Genomic DNA, 14775 nt, shown 5'->3' with positions numbered 1-14775 from the left:
ATAAATTAATAAAGGACTGAACCAGTGCGTGTGTTTATTACCGGCATAATGCCTCTCCCAAGGTTTGATTCTAACTATTTACCATACATTCTTCTTATTTATTCATCTTTATCGGTTGGCTCGACATATATATACACACACACATATATGAACACATGTATATAACATGTATCAACAACCAATAATCCGTTCAGGGATGCTAGCATCCTAAACTGTTATATATATATATGTAGTGAAACTATCTCTTACACTGTTGAATAAAGAAACGCGGACCTAGTAGAAAGCAACGCATTCACTCACACACAGACATACAGTTTAATGCTCCAATACATCTTACTGTTATTCATCTTTATCGGTTGGTTCAACATATATATATATATATATATATATATATATATATATATATATATATATACACACACATATATGAACACATGTATATAACATAACCTCTCTATGGTCGCTTGGCTTGCTAGAAATAACAGCCAATATATATATAACAGAAAGGAAACCAAAGTGCAGATGACAAGGACCCTTTACGAAAATTTCAGGCATTTTTTCCTGTAGTAGAAAGAACACGCACACACACACACACACACACACACACACAAAGGTAAATCTGGCTGAACTGTTGGAGCATCAGAAAAAATATCATTGCTGTATTTAATTCCAGCACTGTTGAAGATCTCGACTTTGCAGATGATATAGAGCTACTTTCACAAACAGGGCCAAATGCAAAATAAAGCATCAAAATTAGAAGCAATAGCTGCCAAACTAGGATCGAAAGTCAACCCCGACAAATCAAAGATTATGTGGTGCTTTAATGAAGAAAACATTGAACGTATTAAACTAGAAACTGGTGAGCTAGAGGATGTAGCCAAGTTTATGTATTTAGGTATTAAGATAAGGTTCTCAGGCGGCACCGACGAAGATATTAAGACGAGAATAAGTAAGGCAAGGACAGCTTTCCACCTGTTTAAAAAAGGATGCAGCGCAAGTGTAATTTTAATAAAGAACAAAATAAGAATTTTTGACACTAAACGTAGAAGCGGTCTTATTATTGTATGGGGCTGAGACATGGCAAACAACAGTTAAGTCAAATAAGCAAATACAATCATTCATCAACAAGTGTTTGCGTAGTAAACTTAAAATCAGATGGCCCCGAACACGTAAGCAATATGGATCTATGGCAAAGAACGAATCAAGTTTCGATTCGGGAGCAAATATTTAGTAAAAATTGGAAGTTGATTGGTAGCACAATTAGAAAGGACAGACCAGATGTAGCGAAAAGTGCTTTACAGTGGAATCCGGATGGATATAGAAAGAGGGGTAGGCCTAAGAACTGGTGTCGTATATATATATATATTTATTTATTTATTTACATTCACACGTATGATGCGGTATGTGAACATAAATAAATATATATATATATAAATATATATTTATATATATATATGGCCGTTTTTGAAATACACCGAGCGGTACTACTAAAGCAGCGTAACCATTTACAATACATTCTTCTTATTTATGGCTTGTGCTTAGAACGATTTTGGCTGTTATTTCTAGCAAGCCAAGCGACCATAGAGAGGTTATTAAGTGGCTGCAAAGCAGCGTGGTCCCGAACGCGCACTCGCGCAGTCGAGCGTCCGCGCTAGCTAGTCGTGAGTGGTCGATCCTAAACTTGATCCTATCCCTAACCCTAACCCTATCCCTCACCATATCCCTAACCCTAACCGTATCCCTAACCCTATCCCTAACCCTAACCCTATCCCTAACCCTTACCCTAACCCTATCCCTAACCTTAAACACATGTATTCACTTGCACACGCGCGCCCACACGCACTTTTTGTAGGATCGACCAGTCACGACTAGCTAGCGCGGACGCACGACTGCGCGCCTGCGCGTTCGGGACCACGCTGCTTTGCAGCCACTTAATAACCTCTCTATGGTCGCTTGGCTTGCTAGAAATAACAGCCAATATATAGAAAGGAAACCAAAACCAAGTCCAAAGTCTCTATCTGATCTGATATCAACGAAATTGTTACAAACACACATATGGACGCACATACTTACATATAAGCACGAACACATAAGTGCGTGCATACATATGAGCGTGCACACATACGAGCTTGCACACACTCACATGCTCATACCGAACAATTTCAAAACAACGCCGAATCATACGTTCAAAATAAATGGAAGTTGAGAGACAGGTTACTGAAGAGATTGCAAGAGTGCAATGAAATAATTTAACAAAAAACTATATAAATTAATAAAGGACTGAACCAGTGCGTGTGTTTATTACCGGCATAATGCCTCTCCCAAGGTTTGATTCTAACTATTTACCATACATTCTTCTTATTTATTCATCTTTATCGGTTGGCTCGACATATATATACACACACACATATATGAACACATGTATATAACATGTATCAACAACCAATAATCCGTTCAGGGATGCTAGCATCCTAAACTGTTATATATATATATGTAGTGAAACTATCTCTTACACTGTTGAATAAAGAAACGCGGACCTAGTAGAAAGCAACGCATTCACTCACACACAGACATACAGTTTAATGCTCCAATACATCTTACTGTTATTCATCTTTATCGGTTGGTTCAACATATATATATATATATATATATATATATATATATATATATATATACACACACATATATGAACACATGTATATAACATAACCTCTCTATGGTCGCTTGGCTTGCTAGAAATAACAGCCAATATATATATAACAGAAAGGAAACCAAAGTGCAGATGACAAGGACCCTTTACGAAAATTTCAGGCATTTTTTCCTGTAGTAGAAAGAACACGCACACACACACACACACACACACACACACAAAGGTAAATCTGGCTGAACTGTTGGAGCATCAGAAAAAATATCATTGCTGTATTTAATTCCAGCACTGTTGAAGATCTCGACTTTGCAGATGATATAGAGCTACTTTCACAAACAGGGCCAAATGCAAAATAAAGCATCAAAATTAGAAGCAATAGCTGCCAAACTAGGATCGAAAGTCAACCCCGACAAATCAAAGATTATGTGGTGCTTTAATGAAGAAAACATTGAACGTATTAAACTAGAAACTGGTGAGCTAGAGGATGTAGCCAAGTTTATGTATTTAGGTATTAAGATAAGGTTCTCAGGCGGCACCGACGAAGATATTAAGACGAGAATAAGTAAGGCAAGGACAGCTTTCCACCTGTTTAAAAAAGGATGCAGCGCAAGTGTAATTTTAATAAAGAACAAAATAAGAATTTTTGACACTAAACGTAGAAGCGGTTTTATTATTGTATGGGGCTGAGACATGGCAAACAACAGTTAAGTCAAATAAGCAAATACAATCATTCATCAACAAGTGTTTGCGTAGTAAACTTAAAATCAGATGGCCCCGAACACGTAAGCAATATGGATCTATGGCAAAGAACGAATCAAGTTTCGATTCGGGAGCAAATATTTAGTAAAAATTGGAAGTTGATTGGTAGCACAATTAGAAAGGACAGACCAGATGTAGCGAAAAGTGCTTTACAGTGGAATCCGGATGGATATAGAAAGAGGGGTAGGCCTAAGAACTGGTGTCGTATATATATATATATTTATTTATTTATTTACATTCACACGTATGATGCGGTATGTGAACATAAATAAATATATATATATATAAATATATATTTATATATATATATGGCCGTTTTTGAAATACACCGAGCGGTACTACTAAAGCAGCGTAACCATTTACAATACATTCTTCTTATTTATGGCTTGTGCTTAGAACGATTTTGGCTGTTATTTCTAGCAAGCCAAGCGACCATAGAGAGGTTATTAAGTGGCTGCAAAGCAGCGTGGTCCCGAACGCGCACTCGCGCAGTCGAGCGTCCGCGCTAGCTAGTCGTGAGTGGTCGATCCTAAACTTGATCCTATCCCTAACCCTAACCCTATCCCTCACCATATCCCTAACCCTAACCGTATCCCTAACCCTATCCCTAACCCTAACCCTATCCCTAACCCTTACCCTAACCCTATCCCTAACCTTAAACACATGTATTCACTTGCACACGCGCGCCCACACGCACTTTTTGTAGGATCGACCAGTCACGACTAGCTAGCGCGGACGCACGACTGCGCGCCTGCGCGTTCGGGACCACGCTGCTTTGCAGCCACTTAATAACCTCTCTATGGTCGCTTGGCTTGCTAGAAATAACAGCCAATATATAGAAAGGAAACCAAAACCAAGTCCAAAGTCTCTATCTGATCTGATATCAACGAAATTGTTACAAACACACATATGGACGCACATACTTACATATAAGCACGAACACATAAGTGCGTGCATACATATGAGCGTGCACACATACGAGCTTGCACACACTCACATGCTCATACCGAACAATTTCAAAACAACGCCGAATCATACGTTCAAAATAAATGGAAGTTGAGAGACAGGTTACTGAAGAGATTGCAAGAGTGCAATGAAATAATTTAACAAAAAACTATATAAATTAATAAAGGACTGAACCAGTGCGTGTGTTTATTACCGGCATAATGCCTCTCCCAAGGTTTGATTCTAACTATTTACCATACATTCTTCTTATTTATTCATCTTTATCGGTTGGCTCGACATATATATACACACACACATATATGAACACATGTATATAACATGTATCAACAACCAATAATCCGTTCAGGGATGCTAGCATCCTAAACTGTTATATATATATATGTAGTGAAACTATCTCTTACACTGTTGAATAAAGAAACGCGGACCTAGTAGAAAGCAACGCATTCACTCACACACAGACATACAGTTTAATGCTCCAATACATCTTACTGTTATTCATCTTTATCGGTTGGTTCAACATATATATATATATATATATATATATATATATATATATATATATATATATATATACACACACATATATGAACACATGTATATAACATAACCTCTCTATGGTCGCTTGGCTTGCTAGAAATAACAGCCAATATATATATAACAGAAAGGAAACCAAAGTGCAGATGACAAGGACCCTTTACGAAAATTTCAGGCATTTTTTCCTGTAGTAGAAAGAACACGCACACACACACACACACACACACACAAAGGTAAATCTGGCTGAACTGTTGGAGCATCAGAAAAAATATCATTGCTGTATTTAATTCCAGCACTGTTGAAGATCTCGACTTTGCAGATGATATAGAGCTACTTTCACAAACAGGGCCAAATGCAAAATAAAGCATCAAAATTAGAAGCAATAGCTGCCAAACTAGGATCGAAAGTCAACCCCGACAAATCAAAGATTATGTGGTGCTTTAATGAAGAAAACATTGAACGTATTAAACTAGAAACTGGTGAGCTAGAGGATGTAGCCAAGTTTATGTATTTAGGTATTAAGATAAGGTTCTCAGGCGGCACCGACGAAGATATTAAGACGAGAATAAGTAAGGCAAGGACAGCTTTCCACCTGTTTAAAAAAGGATGCAGCGCAAGTGTAATTTTAATAAAGAACAAAATAAGAATTTTTGACACTAAACGTAGAAGTGGTCTTATTATTGTATGGGGCTGAGACATGGCAAACAACAGTTAAGTCAAATAAGCAAATACAATCATTCATCAACAAGTGTTTGCGTAGTAAACTTAAAATCAGATGGCCCCGAACACGTAAGCAATATGGATCTATGGCAAAGAACGAATCAAGTTTCGATTCGGGAGCAAATATTTAGTAAAAATTGGAAGTTGATTGGTAGCACAATTAGAAAGGACAGACCAGATGTAGCGAAAAGTGCTTTACAGTGGAATCCGGATGGATATAGAAAGAGGGGTAGGCCTAAGAACTGGTGTCGTATATATATATATATTTATTTATTTATTTACATTCAGACGTATGATGCGGTATGTGAACATAAATAAATATATATATATATAAATATATATTTATATATATATATGGCCGTTTTTGAAATACACCGAGCGGTACTACTAAAGCAGCGTAACCATTTACAATACATTCTTCTTATTTATGGCTTGTGCTTAGAACGATTTTGGCTGTTATTTCTAGCAAGCCAAGCGACCATAGAGAGGTTATTAAGTAGCTGCAAAGCAGCGTGGTCCCGAACGCGCACTCGCGCAGTCGAGCGTCCGCGCTAGCTAGTCGTGAGTGGTCGATCCTAAACTTGATCCTATCCCTAACCCTAACCCTATCCCTCACCATATCCCTAACCCTAACCGTATCCCTAACCCTATCCCTAACCCTAACCCTATCCCTAACCCTTACCCTAACCCTATCCCTAACCTTAAACACATGTATTCATTTGCACACGCGCGCCCACACGCACTTTTTGTAGGATCGACCAGTCACGACTAGCTAGCGCGGACGCACGACTGCGCGCCTGCGCGTTGGGGACCACGCTGCTTTGCAGCCACTTAATAACCTCTCTATGGTCGCTTGGCTTGCTAGAAATAACAGCCAATATATAGAAAGGAAACCAAAACCAAGTCCAAAGTCTCTATCTGATCTGATATAAACGAAATTGTTACAAACACACATATGGACGCACATACTTACATATAAGCACGAACACATAAGTGCGTGCACACATATGAGCGTGCACACATACGAGCTTGCACACACTCACATGCTCATACCGAACAATTTCAAAACAACGCCGAATCATACGTTCAAAATAAATGGAAGTTGAGAGACAGGTTACTGAAGAGATTGCAAGAGTGCAATGAAATAATTTAACAAAAAACTATATAAATTAATAAAGGACTGAACCAGTGCGAGTGTTTATTACCGGCATAATGCCTCTCCCAAGGTTTGATTCTAACTATTTACCATACATTCTTCTTATTTATTCATCTTTATCGGTTGGCTCGACATATATATACACACACACATATATAAACACATGTATATAACATGTATCAACAACCAATAATCCGTTCAGGGATGCTAGCATCCTAAACTGTTATATATATATATGTAGTGAAACTATCTCTTCCACTGTTGAATAAAGAAACGCGGACCTAGTAGAAAGCAACGCATTCACTCACACACAGACATACAGTTTAATGCTCCAATACATCTTACTGTTATTCATCTTTATCGGTTGGTTCAACATATATATATATATATATATATATATATATATATACACACACATATATGAACACATGTATATAACATAACCTCTCTATGGTCGCTTGGCTTGCTAGAAATAACAGCCAATATATATATAACAGAAAGGAAACCAAAGTGCAGATGACAAGGACCCTTTACGAAAATTTCAGGCATTTTTTCCTGTAGTAGAAAGAACACGCACACACACACACACACACACACACAAAGGTAAATCTGGCTGAACTGTTGGAGCATCAGAAAAAATATCATTGCTGTATTTAATTCCAGCACTGTTGAAGATCTCGACTTTGCAGATGATATAGAGCTACTTTCACAAACAGGGCCAAATGCAAAATAAAGCATCAAAATTAGAAGCAATAGCTGCCAAACTAGGATCGAAAGTCAACCCCGACAAATCAAAGATTATGTAGTGCTTTAATGAAGAAAACATTGAACGTATTAAACTAGAAACTGGTGAGCTAGAGGATGTAGCCAAGTTTATGTATTTAGGTATTAAGATAAGGTTCTCAGGCGGCACCGACGAAGATATTAAGACGAGAATAAGTAAGGCAAGGACAGCTTTCCACCTGTTTAAAAAAGGATGCAGCGCAAGTGTAATTTTAATAAAGAACAAAATAAGAATTTTTGACACTAAACGTAGAAGCGGTCTTATTATTGTATGGGGCTGAGACATGGCAAACAACAGTTAAGTCAAATAAGCAAATACAATCATTCATCAACAAGTGTTTGCGTAGTAAACTTAAAATCAGATGGCCCCGAACACGTAAGCAATATGGATCTATGGCAAAGAACGAATCAAGTTTCGATTCGGGAGCAAATATTTAGTAAAAATTGGAAGTTGATTGGTAGCACAATTAGAAAGGACAGACCAGATGTAGCGAAAAGTGCTTTACAGTGGAATCCGGATGGATATAGAAAGAGGGGTAGGCCTAAGAACTGGTGTCGTATATATATATATATTTATTTATTTATTTACATTCACACGTATGATGCGGTATGTGAACATAAATAAATATATATATATATAAATATATATTTATATATATATATGGCCGTTTTTGAAATACACCGAGCGGTACTACTAAAGCAGCGTAACCATTTACAATACATTCTTCTTATTTATGGCTTGTGCTTAGAACGATTTTGGCTGTTATTTCTAGCAAGCCAAGCGACCATAGAGAGGTTATTAAGTGGCTGCAAAGCAGCGTGGTCCCGAACGCGCACTCGCGCAGTCGAGCGTCCGCGCTAGCTAGTCGTGAGTGGTCGATCCTAAACTTGATCCTATCCCTAACCCTAACCCTATCCCTCACCATATCCCTAACCCTAACCGTATCCCTAACCCTATCCCTAACCCTAACCCTATCCCTAACCCTTACCCTAACCCTATCCCTAACCTTAAACACATGTATTCATTTGCACACGCGCGCCCACACGCACTTTTTGTAGGATCGACCAGTCACGACTAGCTAGCGCGGACGCACGACTGCGCGCCTGCGCGTTCGGGACCACGCTGCTTTGCAGCCACTTAATAACCTCTCTATGGTCGCTTGGCTTGCTAGAAATAACAGCCAATATATAGAAAGGAAACCAAAACCAAGTCCAAAGTCTCTATCTGATCTGATATAAACGAAATTGTTACAAACACACATATGGACGCACATACTTACATATAAGCACGAACACATAAGTGCGTGCACACATATGAGCGTGCACACATACGAGCTTGCACACACTCACATGCTCATACCGAACAATTTCAAAACAACGCCGAATCATACGTTCAAAATAAATGGAAGTTGAGAGACAGGTTACTGAAGAGATTGCAAGAGTGCAATGAAATAATTTAACAAAAAACTATATAAATTAATAAGGGACTGAACCAGTGCGAGTGTTTATTACCGGCATAATGCCTCTCCCAAGGTTTGATTCTAACTATTTACCATACATTCTTCTTATTTATTCATCTTTATCGGTTGGCTCGACATATATATACACACACACATATATAAACACATGTATATAACATGTATCAACAACCAATAATCCGTTCAGGGATGCTAGCATCCTAAACTGTTATATATATATATGTAGTGAAACTATCTCTTCCACTGTTGAATAAAGAAACGCGGACCTAGTAGAAAGCAACGCATTCACTCACACACAGACATACAGTTTAATGCTCCAATACATCTTACTGTTATTCATCTTTATCGGTTGGTTCAACATATATATATATATATATATATATATATATATATACACACACATATATGAACACATGTATATAACATAACCTCTCTATGGTCGCTTGGCTTGCTAGAAATAACAGCCAATATATATATAACAGAAAGGAAACCAAAGTGCAGATGACAAGGACCCTTTACGAAAATTTCAGGCATTTTTTCCTGTAGTAGAAAGAACACGCACACACACACACACACACACACACAAAGGTAAATCTGGCTGAACTGTTGGAGCATCAGAAAAAATATCATTGCTGTATTTAATTCCAGCACTGTTGAAGATCTCGACTTTGCAGATGATATAGAGCTACTTTCACAAACAGGGCCAAATGCAAAATAAAGCATCAAAATTAGAAGCAATAGCTGCCAAACTAGGATCGAAAGTCAACCCCGACAAATCAAAGATTATGTGGTGCTTTAATGAAGAAAACATTGAACGTATTAAACTAGAAACTGGTGAGCTAGAGGATGTAGCCAAGTTTATGTATTTAGGTATTAAGATAAGGTTCTCAGGCGGCACCGACGAAGATATTAAGACGAGAATAAGTAAGGCAAGGACAGCTTTCCACCTGTTTAAAAAAGGATGCAGCGCAAGTGTAATTTTAATAAAGAACAAAATAAGAATTTTTGACACTAAACGTAGAAGCGGTCTTATTATTGTATGGGGCTGAGACATGGCAAACAACAGTTAAGTCAAATAAGCAAATACAATCATTCATCAACAAGTGTTTGCGTAGTAAACTTAAAATCAGATGGCCCCGAACACGTAAGCAATATGGATCTATGGCAAAGAACGAATCAAGTTTCGATTCGGGAGCAAATATTTAGTAAAAATTGGAAGTTGATTGGTAGCACAATTAGAAAGGACAGACCAGATGTAGCGAAAAGTGCTTTACAGTGGAATCCGGATGGATATAGAAAGAGGGGTAGGCCTAAGAACTGGTGTCGTATATATATATATATTTATTTATTTATTTACATTCACACGTATGATGCGGTATGTGAACATAAATAAATATATATATATATAAATATATATTTATATATATATATGGCCGTTTTTGAAATACACCGAGCGGTACTACTAAAGCAGCGTAACCATTTACAATACATTCTTCTTATTTATGGCTTGTGCTTAGAACGATTTTGGCTGTTATTTCTAGCAAGCCAAGCGACCATAGAGAGGTTATTAAGTGGCTGCAAAGCAGCGTGGTCCCGAACGCGCACTCGCGCAGTCGAGCGTCCGCGCTAGCTAGTCGTGAGTGGTCGATCCTAAACTTGATCCTATCCCTAACCCTAACCCTATCCCTCACCATATCCCTAACCCTAACCGTATCCCTAACCCTATCCCTAACCCTAACCCTATCCCTAACCCTTACCCTAACCCTATCCCTAACCTTAAACACATGTATTCATTTGCACACGCGCGCCCACACGCACTTTTTGTAGGATCGACCAGTCACGACTAGCTAGCGCGGACGCACGACTGCGCGCCTGCGCGTTGGGGACCACGCTGCTTTGCAGCCACTTAATAACCTCTCTATGGTCGCTTGGCTTGCTAGAAATAACAGCCAATATATAGAAAGGAAACCAAAACCAAGTCCAAAGTCTCTATCTGATCTGATATAAACGAAATTGTTACAAACACACATATGGACGCACATACTTACATATAAGCACGAACACATAAGTGCGTGCACACATATGAGCGTGCACACATACGAGCTTGCACACACTCACATGCTCATACCGAACAATTTCAAAACAACGCCGAATCATACGTTCAAAATAAATGGAAGTTGAGAGACAGGTTACTGAAGAGATTGCAAGAGTGCAATGAAATAATTTAACAAAAAACTATATAAATTAATAAAGGACTGAACCAGTGCGAGTGTTTATTACCGGCATAATGCCTCTCCCAAGGTTTGATTCTAACTATTTACCATACATTCTTCTTATTTATTCATCTTTATCGGTTGGCTCGACATATATATACACACACACATATATAAACACATGTATATAACATGTATCAACAACCAATAATCCGTTCAGGGATGCTAGCATCCTAAACTGTTATATATATATATGTAGTGAAACTATCTCTTCCACTGTTGAATAAAGAAACGCGGACCTAGTAGAAAGCAACGCATTCACTCACACACAGACATACAGTTTAATGCTCCAATACATCTTACTGTTATTCATCTTTATCGGTTGGTTCAACATATATATATATATATATATATACACACACATATATGAACACATGTATATAACATAACCTCTCTATGGTCGCTTGGCTTGCTAGAAATAACAGCCAATATATATATAACAGAAAGGAAACCAAAGTGCAGATGACAAGGACCCTTTACGAAAATTTCAGGCATTTTTTCCTGTAGTAGAAAGAACACGCACACACACACACACACACACACACAAAGGTAAATCTGGCTGAACTGTTGGAGCATCAGAAAAAATATCATTGCACCGACGAAGATATTAAGACGAGAATAAGTAAGGCAAGGACAGTTTTCCACCTGTTTAAAAAAGGATGCAGCGCAAGTGTAATTTTAATAAAGAACAAAATAAGAATTTTTGACACTAAACGTAGAAGCGGTCTCATTATTGTATGGGGCTGAGACATGGCAAACAGCAGTTAAGTCAAATAAGCAAATACAATCATTCATCAACAAGTGTTTGCGTAGTAAACTTAAAATCAGATGGCCCCGAACACGTAAGCAATATGGATCTATGGCAAAGAACGAATCAAGTTTCGATTGGGGAGCAAATATTTAGTAAAAATTGGAAGTTGATTGGTAGCACAATTAGAAAGGACAGACCAGATGTAGCGAAAAGTGCTTTACAGTGGAATCCGGATGGATATAGAAAGAGGGGTAGGCCTAAGAACTGGTGTCGTATATATATATATATTTATTTATTTATTTACATTCACACGTATGATGCGGTATGTGAACATAAATAAATATATATATATATAAATATATATTTATATATATATATGGCCGTTTTTGAAATACACCGAGCGGTACTACAAAAGCAGCGTAACCATTTACAATACATTCTTCTTATTTATGGCTTGTGCTTAGAACGATTTTGGCTGTGATTTCTAGCAAGCCAAGCGACCATAGAGAGGTTATTAAGTGGCTGCAAAGCAGCGTGGTCCCGAACGCGCACTCGCGCAGTCGAGCGTCCGCGCTAGCTAGTCGTGAGTGGTCGATCCTAAACTTGATCCTATCCCTAACCCTAACCCTATCCCTCACCATATCCCTAACCCTAACCGTATCCCTATCCCTAACCCTAACCCTATCCCTAACCCTTACCCTAACCCTATCCCTAACCTTAAACACATGTATTCATTTGCACACGCGCGCCCACACGCACTTTTTGTAGGATCGACCAGTCACGACTAGCTAGCGCGGACGCACGACTGCGCGCCTGCGCGTTCGGGACCACGCTGCTTTGCAGCCACTTAATAACCTCTCTATGGTCGCTTGGCTTGCTAGAAATAACAGCCAATATATAGAAAGGAAACCAAAACCAAGTCCAAAGTCTCTATCTGATCTGATATAAACGAAATTGTTACAAACACACATATGGACGCACATACTTACATATAAGCACGAACACATAAGTGCGTGCACACATATGAGCGTGCACACATACGAGCTTGCACACACTCACATGCTCATACCGAACAATTTCAAAACAACGCCGAATCATACGTTCAAAATAAATGGAAGTTGAGAGACAGGTTACTGAAGAGATTGCAAGAGTGCAATGAAATAATTTAACAAAAAACTATATAAATTAATAAAGGACTGAACCAGTGCGTGTGTTTATTACCGGCATAATGCCTCTCCCAAGGTTTGATTCTAACTATTTACCATACATTCTTCTTATTTATTCATCTTTATCGGTTGGCTCGACATATATATACACACACACATATATAAACACAAGTATATAACATGTATCAACAACCAATAATCCGTTCAGGGATGCTAGCATCCTAAACTGTTATATATATATATGTAGTGAAACTATCTCTTCCACTGTTGAATAAAGAAACGCGGACCTAGTAGAAAGCAACGCATTCACTCACACACAGACATACAGTTTAATGCTCCAATACATCTTACTGTTATTCATCTTTATCGGTTGGTTCAACATATATATATATATATATATATATATATATATATACACACACATATATGAACACATGTATATAACATAACCTCTCTATGGTCGCTTGGCTTGCTAGAAATAACAGCCAATATATATATAACAGAAAGGAAACCAAAGTGCAGATGACAAGGACCCTTTACGAAAATTTCAGGCATTTTTTCCTGTAGTAGAAAGAACACGCACACACACACACACACACACACACAAAGGTAAATCTGGCTGAACTGTTGGAGCATCAGAAAAAATATCATTGCTGTATTTAATTCCAGCACTGTTGAAGATCTCGACTTTGCAGATGATATAGAGCTACTTTCACAAACAGGGCCAAATGCAAAATAAAGCATCAAAATTAGAAGCAATAGCTGCCAAACTAGGATCGAAAGTCAACCCCGACAAATCAAAGATTATGTGGTGCTTTAATGAAGAAAACATTGAACGTATTAAACTAGAAACTGGTGAGCTAGAGGATGTAGCCAAGTTTATGTATTTAGGTATTAAGATAAGGTTCTCAGGCGGCACCGACGAAGATATTAAGACGAGAATAAGTAAGGCAAGGACAGCTTTCCACCTGTTTAAAAAAGGATGCAGCGCAAGTGTAATTTTAATAAAGAACAAAATAAGAATTTTTGACACTAAACGTAGAAGCGGTCTTATTATTGTATGGGGCTGAGACATGGCAAACAACAGTTAAGTCAAATAAGCAAATACAATCATTCATCAACAAGTGTTTGCGTAGTAAACTTAAAATCAGATGGCCCCGAACACGTAAGCAATATGGATCTATGGCAAAGAACGAATCAAGTTTCGATTCGGGAGCAAATATTTAGTAAAAATTGGAAGTTGATTGGTAGCACAATTAGAAAGGACAGACCAGATGTAGCGAAAAGTGCTTTACAGTGGAATCCGGATGGATATAGAAAGAGGGGTAGGCCTAAGAACTGGTGTCGTATATATATATATATTTATTTATTTATTTACATTCACACGTATGATGCGGTATGTGAACATAAATAAATATATATATATATAAATATATATTTATATATATATATGGCCGTTTTTGAAATACACCGAGCGGTACTACTAAAGCAGCGTAACCATTTACAATACATTCTTCTTATTTATGGCTTGTGCTTAGAACG

Source organism: Octopus bimaculoides, unplaced genomic scaffold, assembly GCF_046866305.1.
Source record: "Octopus bimaculoides isolate indiv1 unplaced genomic scaffold, ASM4686630v1 contig115, whole genome shotgun sequence".
Lineage (NCBI taxonomy): Eukaryota > Metazoa > Mollusca > Cephalopoda > Octopoda > Octopodidae > Octopus > Octopus bimaculoides.
This window is presented reverse-complemented; position numbering follows the sequence as displayed.